General features: G+C 48.5%; 1 long non-coding RNA gene across 2 annotated transcripts; it reads right to left on the bottom strand.

The window, feature by feature from the left end:
• Window positions 1-2030: 2030 nt before the first annotated feature.
• On the bottom strand, window positions 2031-12089 carry LOC125390558 (uncharacterized). Of its 2 annotated transcripts, XR_007228785.3 has the most exons (4): window positions 11297-12089; window positions 7366-7419; window positions 2800-3021; window positions 2031-2709 (listed from the first exon to the last, which is right to left on the bottom strand). It is a non-coding gene; the product is annotated as an uncharacterized LOC125390558 (long non-coding RNA). The 2 variants fall into 2 exon arrangements; XR_014996914.2 differs by lacking the exons at window positions 2800-3021; window positions 11297-12089 and having other exon boundaries at window positions 7366-8354.
• Window positions 12090-12324: the final 235 nt, after the last annotated feature.

A 12324-nucleotide genomic window follows, 5' to 3' on the forward strand; every position in this document is an offset into this window, starting at 1 on the left:
CAGAGTCTATCTGGTTTCTCTGTACCTCTTGTATTTAGTGTTTTAACTACAATATGTGGGGATTTCTTCAGATCCTGTCTGGTTTCTGTGTACCTCTTGTACACCTTCTTCTCTGAGGCTATTGAAGATCTAATCTGTGCTTTTGACCTGGAATCCTTTGTCTTCTATGCCCATAATTCATAGACTTGATCTTTTCATGATGCTTCAAAATTTCTGTATATTCCACTTATGAGTTAAAGATATCATTTTCAGACAAGATCTCCTGAGTAAATTGGGAGCATGGGGACCTTGCGGGAGAGTTGAATGGGGGAGGGGAGAGGCAGGGATATTCTCTAAGCCTTAGTGCTGATATTATATATTGATCAAGTTTACAGTATCAGGTTTCTTCCTTTTAAGTGGGCCTCTCAGATCTAATCATGGGTAGCTTATCTCCACAATAGTGCAACTATTGTACTGGGGCCACATCCTGCCTGACAGATTGGTATTGTGAGTTGATAGGGCTCAAAGCTGGGTAGGACCTCTCTCCCCTTCCCCGGCTCTCTCCCCATCCCCTCTGAAACTATGAAGGCTAGTGGGTAGGGAGGGGGCTTCAGACTCAGGTTAGGTTGCTTTCTCTTTATTATGCAACCAAGATGTGCGGTGTCTTCAGCACACCATGGCCATGGAAACTCTGAAAAAGAAGCATTTGACTGGAGGCTGGCTTACCGTTCAGAGGTTCAATCCATTATCCTGGTGGGGAGCATGGCAGTGTGCAGGCAGACAGGTGCTGGAGAAGCAGCTGAGAGTTCTAATCCCGACCCACAGGTAGGGAGAGAGAGAGAGAGTCACTGGGACTAGCTAGGGTTTTGAAAACTCAAAGTCCACTCTAGTGACACACTTCCTCCAACAAGGCCACACCTGTTCCAATCATCCTTTAAAATAGTGCCTCTTCCTGGTGACCAAGTATTCAAATCTGTGAGCCTGTGGGGGCCATTCACATTCAAACCGGCACAGTCAGGGAGGCTTCCTTGCTGCCTTGGCAATGACCTCACCTGCTTCTGGTACCTTTAGGGTATTTACAGTTGCTCTCTAGGGAAACCTGTGTGTGTACATAAGTATCAGTCATTAGTTAGTACACGTACATGGAATTCACTTTGTCTTTATTGACCACAGTAGTAGAATCAGAGCACTTCCAGCAGACAGGATGATCAGAGACAGTGCTAGACAAGCCCCCTCAGGCCCACCAGCCGCCGCTTCCCTCATGCTGCCTTGCCTCGCCCTCTCCATCTGCTTCACGGGCCGGGCCGTTCCTGGCAAGCGCAGTGGCAGCACTCCACCCTAGCGCCCTCCCCTCCGCTGGTTCTCAGCTCCCAACCACTTGGTAAGCCTTCCAGCTGCCACCTCTGCTGCCCATAACCGTAGACGTGGGATTCCAGTACAGAAGCAGTGGTCTCTAAACCTGAGTCATACGCAGTACTCTTAACAGAGGAAACCAGAGTTCTGGAGTTGATGTAATTTTGCCTATCACGGTAAACATGAACATTATTTTATATAAACACACAGAACATCAGCCCCACATAAAATCATGCAAGCTGCACCCTTCAACAGCTCTTATGTAACCCACACCCCAGTATGTATAGAAATGAACAACCAAGGCCCCCAAAACAGCCCAGCCTCGTCAGCACCTCCATGAGAGCTATTCCGCTGTTTTCTGAATCTAAGCTCTGTGAAGATGCCACCCTGAAGGGACGATGTCCGTGTTTACTGGGACTTCACCAGAGAATGACACCTGCTGGTGTTTCTAAGTGAAGTAGCCCTGCTCTATTCTTTAGAATCAACTGAATTAAAGAAGTGGGGGTTTGGATGCGGTGCCTAGGCTGATCTTGAACTAGGATCACACAATCCTTTTGCCTCAGACTCCCCAGTATCTGGGAGAACCTGAATCCCTTAGTACTTTTCAAAGATGAGTACTATGTGTTAGGAATATTTCTTAATATTAGCTCCCTGCTGACGCAAAAATTCCCAATCAAGCCAAATCAAAACAAGCCAAATTAAGAAATATCCAGGTTTAATGGGACATCTGCGCTCTCGGGTGGCCCCGAGGGGGAACCAGGAAGCCGCAGAAACGCGACCCCGGGGAAGAAGAAAGGGAGACCACCCCCAGGGAGGGGTCAGGACCTGGCCTGCTGGGATTTGGAGTCTAGACCAGGCCTGGGGGCTGGGATAGATGCGAGGGGCAGGCGCCTACGCTCCCAACTTGACACTATGTGGTCCCGAAATCTCCGGAAATAGTTTGGGAGATGTTTTTTACTCGTGATGTGAACATGTTCACATTGTTTTTTAATATTTTCCTCAGAATAAAGCTGAAATTGTCACAGAGACTGTGTGGCCTTCTCTGGGTGTTTGTGGACCCCCATCTGTACACTTGTGTACACAGGCTTTCCCTATGGAGACAGCTTTGGCTGCTTTCTGCTGGGCCTGTCTTTGTTACTCTCAATACCCCAGGGAGCTGAGGTCCCCTGTGAAGCACAGGCCTGTTTTTGTTTTGCATTTCCTGGGAGGGGCTGGGTCTACACACCCTGCCCAAGTGAACCCCCCAAACAAAGGGCGTGCTCAAGGGTGGCTCCTGGTAGAGCAAGCAGTTTGTCTGTGGCAATCTCCCAGTGATGGGGGTGATATGGGAGGGGCCACAACTCCTCAGCTGTTCCTGGCTGCTCACAGTGACTCCACCTGAGGAAAAGAAAAAAACAGCAGTTTAGCCCTTGAAAGAAACTAGCTACTCAAAGGACTGGCAACCGACGATGTACTCAATGAAAGCACCTGCTTTGGGATTGTAATAGGAAATAGGATTTCAGAGATGCCACAAGAGTCTGGTGAAGTATCAGGCCCTATACTTCTTCCGCGTCTCAGTTCCAAACTGACGACGGGGCCACCGGTGGGAACCAAGGCCGATGACTCTGGGCAAGCGTCCAGGAGGTGCTTATGCGCGCCTGCTTCAGGCAAGACTCCATACTCCTGGGTTCAGTTCTCACCGGTAGAGACCTGGTCATGGAGGAGAAGGGGACGTGAGTGATAAGGTTTCTAAACCCTGATAAAAGGTTTCTTCACCGACGCAGTAGGCAAGATTAAGCCCAGTTAAAAAGTAAAAGGTTTATTTGGGCAAAGCATGCCCGGATGACCCTCCAGGTCTCAGTGATTGAGGCGGGGAAGGGAGCAGGAGAAAAATCACCCGACCAGTCTAATGTAGAGGGCTTAAACACCCTGTAGGTGCAGGCAATGGCTCGTCCTCCACAGGCTGGGTTTGTGCCCAATTACAACGCTTTTAGGTGGGGGTTGCGGAGCTGGTCGCTTCAGGAGAGGAACCTCGGCTTGGTGGTTTTTCTGAGAGGGCGGGGTTTGGAGAGGCAGGAATGGGGCTTTCTCAGCTGTAAGTTCCAGCTGAATAACAAGACCTCCTTAACCCTGAACCCAGCAACCTTCTTTGTAACTATGCCATCGTTTATGGCTTTATCGTCTCGATAAAACACATCTCTTTAGGGGCCCCTACGTGGTTTTTTAGGGGAAAGAGAGGGGTGCAGAGTTCAGTAGGTAGCAGAGGCATGCCAGATGATCTTCGAGGTCTTGGAATTCGGAAAGATTAATCCATCTGTGAGGACTGGTGTTTTACTGCAAGGCTGAGAAAGTCCTGCACCCCTGGAGTTCTATATTCTCACGTGGGTGTACGCTTCTGGGGAGGAAGGCACTGTATGTGTTATTCCTTTGCGGTGCCTTTAAGGACTAACCCCGCCCACTCCCCAGCCACTTCTGACCTCCTGGTCGCCATCCTAATTCTCTCTCTGTCCCCCGTCTCTTGGTGTGTACACACGTGTCTCTGTCTCTCCCTATGTTTTTCTCCATGTCTCTCTGTTTCCTTATTCTTTAAGTAATAAATATCTCCCTCTTCTCTAAGTAACAAATGTTTAACTTTGTGTATAGCCTTATGTCCATTTACTCTGTCGTCCACCGCATCCAGCTGCCTGACTCTGCTGCTTGCCCAGGGAACACTGCTCTGGCGGCAGCCTTTGCCTGGCTTGCAGGCCGCTTGGGGCATCCCCACCATATTATCTTTTTAAAGAACAATAGTATGTACATGGTTGGGTAAGCAAACTGCAACTTAAATGTCCCCACAAAGGGGATTTCAAGATTTCATTATCTACTTTTAAATAAACCAACTCTCTTAGCAAAGCCGTGGTGGCACACACTTTTAATCCCAGCACTCAGGAGGCAGAGGCAGGTGGATCGCTGAGTCTGAGGTCAGCATGGTCTTATAGAGCGAGTTACAAGACAGCCAGGGCTTAGAGAGCAACTCTGTCTCAAAAAACAAAAAAACAAAAACAAACAAACCAAACAAAAAAGATAACATAACACCAAACAAATAAAGCAGTGTTGAAGTTGGGCTTGAACTAAAGAGAACACTACTACTGTGTCCAGGCTCCAATCAGCAGGCAGTAAAAACAGTGGCTCTTCAATCAAACGTGATGGTGGGGACTTGGTCAAAAAGCTAAACTAATTCAAGACCATTGAAATAGGGTTCCATACCTGCTAAATGTGAAAAAAGTTGTCGGGATAAAAAATGGGTCACTTACAGCACCCCTAACCAAAGCATGATTAATAAGGTGCCATGAGAGATGGACAAGGCATTGAAACCGGGTTCATCTCTGTCTCAACCTTCTAACTGAAGGACCCAATCCAACGCGTGGTCTTTGGCTTCAGGTTACTTGGAATCAACAGAAGACTCGTTCACTTGCGGACCGTTGGGTGGGATGTGAGCATTTATGATTTTAAAAATAAGTTCCTAAGAGATGCTTTGGCTGTCTGGAAACGATCACAGTCTGAAGGGCAACAACAGAAGCAGGCAGAGAGGTCGGATACTCACTGGCTGGAAGGAAAAGACCAGTGTCCAGCCTTCATGTTAGAGGCAGACTCCTTGGCCTTGCATGTGGCCATGACACCGTCTGTAGGAAGGGCAGGATTAGCATAGGAATGCTATAAATGAGTCTGAGCAGGGTTGCTGGGAGCAGTGATGAGGAGCCCACTGAGCGGCCTAAGACCCACTACACTCTGTGACCCAGAGACACCTGAGTGCATCCGCTATGTGGATTTCCTGAGTTTATTTTCTGAGTTTATTTTCTTTTTACCTTCGCAGTAATGAGGTAATGGACCCATGGACTTGAACATGCTAAGCAAGCATCCTATCACTGAATAGTATCTTCAGCCTATTTATTTATTGTTTGGTGTTTTGACACAGTCTTTGTAGTCAGCTGGCCTAGGATTCATCCTGCTGTTCTTTCTTTCTTTCTTTCTTTCTTTCTTTCTTTCTTTCTTTCTTCCTTCCTTTCTTCCTTTTTCTTAAGCGGGGCATGGATTTATCTCGAGCCACTCAGTCTTGAGATAATATGCAACATAAAAATAAAACTACAAGAACCATGTTACCTCTGATCCTGTGTGGCCTTCTGAGAAGGTCTTGGAACTGAAAGGCTCCATGCTGGCTTGCAAATGTGGAGGAGCTGGGGGTGCATCTGAGGGAATGGGTGGTAAATGGATGGTGGGGGATCTCTGCCATCACTGTGGGGCAGGCTACCCCACTGCTTGTCACGGCTTTAATCAGCCATCCTATTCCAAGGTCAGGAGACAGAGGCTGAGCCAGAAGGTGGTTTGGATAAGCACATGGGTGGGCCGAAGTCACATGTTTCATCTCTGACCAGTACCACCTTCGATACTAGCACACGGGATGTAGGCATGGTGGAAGGATGCTCAGCACAGATGAGCCAGTGAGATGGTCAACATCATGTGGTCCATGTAAATGTGTAAATATACCACGTTTTCCTTAACCATTCTTCAGTTGAGGAGCATTTAGGTTGTTTCCAGGTTCTGGCTATGACAGACAATGCTGCTATGAACATAGTTGAGCACATGCCCTTGTGGCATGATTGAGCATCCTTTGGATATATACCCAAGAGTGGTATTGCTGGGTCTTGAGGAAGGTTCCTAATTTTCTGAGAAATCACCATACTGTTATCCAAAGGGGCTGTACCAGCTTGGACTTCCACCAGCAATGCAGGAGTATTACCTTTACCCCACATCCTTTCCAGGATAAGTTGTCATCAGTGTTTTTGATCTTGGCCATTCTTTTTTTTTTTCTTTTTAAAGATTTATTTATGCCTGCATGCCAGAAGAGGGCACCAGATCTCATTACAGATGGTTGTAAGCTACTATGTGGTTGCTGGGAATTGAACTCAGGTCCTCTGGAAGCACAGTCAGTGCTCTTAACCACTGAGCTATCTCTCCAGCCCGATCTTGGCCATTCTTACAGGTGTAAGATGGAATTGGAATCTCAGAGTTGTTTTGATTTGCATTTCTCTGATGGCTAAGGATGTTGAACATTTCCTTAAGTGTCTTTCAGCCATTTTAGATTCCTCTCTTGAGAATTCTCTCTTTAGGTCTGTACTCCATTTTTTTTTATTGGATTATTTGTTCTTTTGATGACCAATTTCTCTTTTCTTCTTTCTTTCTTTCTTTCTTTCTTTCTTTCTTTCTTTCTTTCTCTCTTTCTTTCTTTTCTTTCCTTCTTTTTTTGAGACAGGGTTTTCCTATAGTTGTGGAGCCTGTCCTGGAACTAGCTCTTATAGACCAGGCTGGCCTCAAACTCACAGCGATCCACCTGCCTCTGCTAGGATTAAAGGCATGCACCACCACCGCCCGGCATGATGACCAATTTCTTGAGTTCTTTGTATGTTTTGGAGTTCAGCCCTCTGTCTGATGTGGGGCTGGTGAAGATATTTTGCTATTCTGTAGGCTGTGTTTTGTCTTGTTGACTGTGTCCTTTGCTTTAACAGAAGCTTTTCAGTTTCAGGAGATCTCATTTATTAATCATTTCTCTCAATGTCTGCGCTACTGTAACCCATGTCGTTTAATCTACGTTCTGTTATGTGGCTCTGTACAGCTACCTTTACTCCGTATACCCCATGCTGCTTCCTCTCCATCTGGCTGGCAACTCCACCTTCTTCCCAGCATTCTCTCTGCCCTGAAAAATCCTGCCTAACTACTGGCCATTTAGCTTGTCAATAAGCCAGTCACGGGAACATATCTGCACACAGTGTAAGGTGTAGCTGACTACAGATGGTCATGAATCTGGGGGCAAAGTGTGAAAGAGCTGGGTCCATTGTACACACCCTCACATCCTTATGGTGTGCCGATTCAATGTGACAACACTCCAGAAAACCTTTGTAGGTTGCTCCATTGCAAGTTAAACTGGGGGGCATCTGGTGAGTGAATTGGCACGAACGAAGTTATCCATCCCTCCGACACTTACAACTAATGAATAAGCACATACAAATGCAGGCTTACCTGCGGTTGTTCATCTAGAAGGACACATCTCTGGTGGCTTCCATGAACACCAAGCTGCTGGGAAGATGAATCAGAAAGTTACCTGGGTGTGGCGGTGCACATGCTTTTAATCCCAGCACCCAGGAAGCAGAGGCCAGTCGATCTCCTGTGAGTTTGAGGCCAGCCTGGTCTACATAAGCAAGCTACAGGAGGGCCAGGACTATATGGAGAGAAAAAAAAAAAGAAAAAGGAATTTGAAGTTAGACGTGGATGGACCTCTGCTCTGCCTTGATTGAGTTACTTTAGGTTTTGAGCCTCAGGTTTCTTTCCCACCTGTAAAGTGGTGCTAATATCTTACTCATTAGGGGCAACTGCATGAGACATAGATGAGTGTCTCTTATCTAGAACTAGAAGCATAGGCGTAGCTCAGACATCCCACACTTTGGGGGTTCTAGAATATTTCCATAGACCTTCTTAGCTGTGTGTCATTCACTTGAAAATCTGAAATCTAAACACTTCAAAACCCGAAACTTGCAGCGCGTCATGGTTCAAATACCCCAAACATTGCAGCAATGCGGACCAATCTGGCCTCTCAGCCTCCTTGTGGTTAAGGAAGGATCCTGACAAGCTTGCGTGGGGAGGAGGGGTGAGTGCTGCAGTTGGAGCAGGCAGGAGATAGCAGCTGCCTCCTGGTCAGCTGACCCACAAGGGCCTGCAGCAGGGCCTCTGTTCTCCTGAGGTCTGATGGCTTCCTGTACCTCAAATGCAGTGGCTGCAAAAATGGCACAGTGGGCAGCCACTGTCTTCCAGACAGTCCCAGGGCACAGCAGGTAGCATTAGCCAGTCAGTATCTTCCACCACCCTGTAGAGTGTGTGTGTTTTCTTTTCCTCCTCAGTTTCCCCTCCTATACTGTCATTACAATTTTATTCTCAAAGCACAGCTCCTGACAGAAGACACTAGAGCTACGGCCCAAGGTCCAAACCTGGCCAGCGCCTGTTCAAGCGTGACCTTACAACCTAAGTAAGTTCCGGCCTTCATGACAGTGCTGTTTTGTACTTAGAAGTCGCTGGAAGCCCTCAGGACTTTGTGAGCTACAGACATCTCACTAAAGTCACACGCTGGTGTCACCCGCCTGCCGTGCAGTCTGCAGCCATTTTGTGTCACACAGACTATTTATGCTTCCCTCTTTTGTGAGAAAAATATCTGCTTGTCCCTGAGTTCCAGATATCCTGCCTTTCAGAGGCGTCTTTATTTCAGTTCTTACTCTCACCTCCAGCAACAGAGACCAAGGCTCCCCTATGAGCTTTCTCGGAGGGTCAAAGCTTCCTGGGGCCCTCTTTTGAGGAGAGCACACAGGGTCACAGGGTCCTGGCTTCTAGCTTCAGCTCCAGCTGACAAGCAACAGACTCTAAGCAAGTGCCACCGGGGATCTGCACTCCCGATTTTACAAAGGAAGACGGTAGCTAGGAAATGCTTTGAGACAGAAGGGCCGCTCTGATGGGAAGATTGGCCAGTTCTACTGCATTCTGCTAAAGGTCTACCTCCTCTCTCCAGTTTTCAGTTTGACAAATTGGAGACCTTTGCATTTGTGCAAGAGAAGCGGGAAGTGATTCTAAGGCTATTTCACCTGGCGACTTACATCGCTGGTTGTTTCCTCACACTCCAGTAAAGCTAGGCATGGCTCTGCGTCACCTCAGGGCAGCTAGCTGCCTTTCCCTGGTTATGACAGACACAGCACTACACACTATCTAAACCATCCTTGTAAATAAAGGCTCTGTGTTCCCCGCGCTGGTCTCCTTGAAAGTCTCAGGAGGGAGAATGTCAGTCACAAATGACAATGATCTACTTTACCAACAATCAGGAACTCTGGCATACAGGGGCCATTTCTAGAAACTACCATGTCTTTAACTCTGTGAGGGTTGCTTGTTTTTACGACCGTCGCAGCTTCTAGAAACCACAGCTTCCCGTGGCACCCAGTGCCCACAAGTCACCCGAGAAGACCAGGGCCCCGGGAAGACAACAATTGCATATTATCTGGACAGCAAGGCAAGTTGCAGTGTGAATGGCAACTGCGCCTCGCAGCAGTTTCAAAGCATGCAGCAAGCGGTGGCATTAGAAATGGCACTTTGTTCTGTTTCTGCTCTACGCACAGGGCACACCCGCTCCTAAAAACCCAAACCCACATCTGAGCCCACGCCATAGCTGTTGCAACAAATTGCATCACTTAGAGTTTTCATCGTTTATAATGACCTATATTGGCTGTGCAAACTGGCCGCCTGTGTCCGTTCAGAACCCCCTCCTGCTCCATCCCCTCACTCGGGGCCAGTATTCCACAGCTGCCCAGCAGGCTGGGATTCAATATCCATCAGCAGGATGCATGGAAGTCTTTTTCCTGAGGAGAGCTGGGTGGGTGGTGAGGACCGGTGTAGCTGAAGACGGAGTCATGCGTTGTTCTTCCACACGTCGGCTTCTTTACGCTGAAGGCCAGGTCTAGCTGACAGGTGTCATCAGGAGGGATCAATGGATGCGGTGACTGGACGGCAAGGAGAGGCCTGGATGAGGTGAGGTGGCTGAAGGACTTTCCCGAGGGTACTAGGGAGAGAGCTGTCAGCTAGCTTCTATCCCCGGGTGCCACCTGCCTGTTCAAGCAAGGTCTGTGATAAGTATTTGGAAATCTTGGTAGTGGGTTTCTCCACTGACGCAATGAGACAGATCAGGCCCGAACTAAAAGTCCAGGTTTAATGAGCCAAGTATTCCCTGGTGATGGGGAGGTGGGGGTGGGGGGATAGAGAGGGACCCAGGGGAGGAGCCACTGCTTCATGGGTTTTCTGAGGGCCTGAGTTCGAGACCCCCCAACTGTCTGGTTGGCCCTGATGAGGGCTGCAGGTGAGACCAGCTAGTACCCCATCACTGCCAGAATTTCTCTCGGGCTGCAGGTGAGACCAGCTAGTACCCCATCACTGCCAGAATTTCTATCGGGCTGCAGGTGAGACCAGCTAGTACCCCATCACTGCCAGAATTTCCAGCCCGGGCCAGAAAATGTATTTCGCCAAACCGTTCTCATTGTTGATCCTTGCAGCTAAGTGTCTGAACTGGGGGGCTGAGGATCGCCCTTTTCCTCTGCTTCCTCTACCTGGTTACTCAGATTAAAATAAGTTTCTATTCCCTCCTCTGAAAAGGCCTGTAGTTTGACCCTGAAAAAGCATAGGCTTAGACTGGCTCCCTGAGTGAGACTAACATGGTCCCCTGAGCTGTTTGGAAGCTGATGACCTCCCAGGTCTGAGTTGTTTAGAGTCTGTTTCCCGCTTAGGCCAGTTAGTCAGAATGTGTGTCGTCTGACCAAACCCCTCAGAGAGGCTTGAGGGTGACAAAGCTTACGGTGTCTCCTAGTGGCACTGCTGTGGGACCAAGACCACCCTAAAACACATCCCCATTCCTGTTTTGATCCTGCTAAGGGGACTGTGCAGAGTGTTCTAGATAAGACAGTGTATGAAGCCACAGCACACAGGAGGGTCTCGGGGATGGAGGCTGACAGGGACGAACGTTCTGGAGTCTGGTTATAACGAACAACACAGAACAGACGGTATTTTCTGAGTTAGTTCATATCCAAGGACCTTTGTTGAACTGTATTTACTATAAGCTGTGGTCTTGGGATTAAATGTTAAAATGTTTTAAAAAAAATAAGGCAGCTCTGAGGGTGACTCTGGCCTCAGTTTCATACTTACTGTTCTAGATTTGGGGGTCTCAGTTCTAGAAACGTCTCAGTCTTCTCCCTACCCCATCTTTAAAGTGTGGTGACGGCTCTTAATGGATTGGCAGGATGGTTGCTGTTAGTACCACCCATGGTAGAATGAAAGACTAAGACAGAACCTTCACCCCCAGGAGCACCAGGCAGGCCTGAGAACTGAGTTGGCGAAGGGTTCCCCTCACCCCCACCGCTGTCGGCCTTACCTGCTCCTGCTGATGACTGGCGGGGTCTCCTTTTGTGCTGTCTTTCCGGTCAAAACCGAATGTTTCAGGAGAGTGCCTCCCGATCCTTTTGTGCTTGTTTCTAGAAACAACTGGCCCTGGGGCTAAAGGAACCTGATCTATTGATTCCCACACTGGGCAGCCAGAGCCCTAGACAAACAACTGTCATTCCCATGAAGCTGGCCAGTGTCCTCCCATGACCCAGCAGCTAGAGGAAACCGTAGGAGGGCTTTGTGAGCACTTGTCCCAGCCGGAGAGTAGTAACACAGGAGGGATGGGAAAGAACATCTTCTCCGGGATTGCTTTACTCTCGAAAGGGTGTGTGGGGAGTCGAGCAGGTAAAGGCAGTTTTTATATTTAAAAAACGTTCTGAAAATAATCCTTAGTGGCTGAAGAACACATACCTTCTGGGCCATTTCAGGCTCTTGGCTGAAAGCGGGCTGGGAGAGGTGAACCGCCTTTCCCACAATGCAGTGGAGCCCTGGTTGAGCCCTCTGAAGGCAGAAGCCAATCAGTCTCAAGTGTTCCCAGGTGACTCCAGGGCTCAGGGATATCGGGAAGCGCGTCTCAGGGGAGGGTTTGCTGTTGTAGGTCGGGGGAGAGGCTGAGCACACTCCCTCAGCTTTGGGTCTTTCCAGGTAAGACCCACTGAGTTCCTTAAGATCTGAATGACAGAGGCAAAGGCCCTGGGGAGCTCTGCCAGATTGGATCACTCCTCCGTTAAGTTCGAAGCCCTAGGGGGTAAGCCCACAGGGCTTAGGTCCAGTCTTGGCACTGTTCAGAGTCTCATTCAGGGGTCTCTTTCCATCCTTCGACAAAGAAGAACAAACTAAGGATGTCAGAGTAAGTCACTGAGGAAGGACTTGCCTGAGAGGACTCTTAAAGCCCTATGTGACAACAAACACTCCCAGGACTTACTGAGCCCAAGGGGTGGTGGCTCTGCAGACCTTAGTTCCTTACTGGGAAAGGACCAAAGGGAAAACTGGGAGAGAACAGAGCCTTCCTGGAGA

This window comes from Myodes glareolus, chromosome 13 (assembly GCF_982192425.1).
Source record: "Myodes glareolus chromosome 13, mMyoGla1.1, whole genome shotgun sequence".
NCBI classification, from domain to species: Eukaryota; Metazoa; Chordata; class Mammalia; order Rodentia; family Cricetidae; genus Myodes; species Myodes glareolus.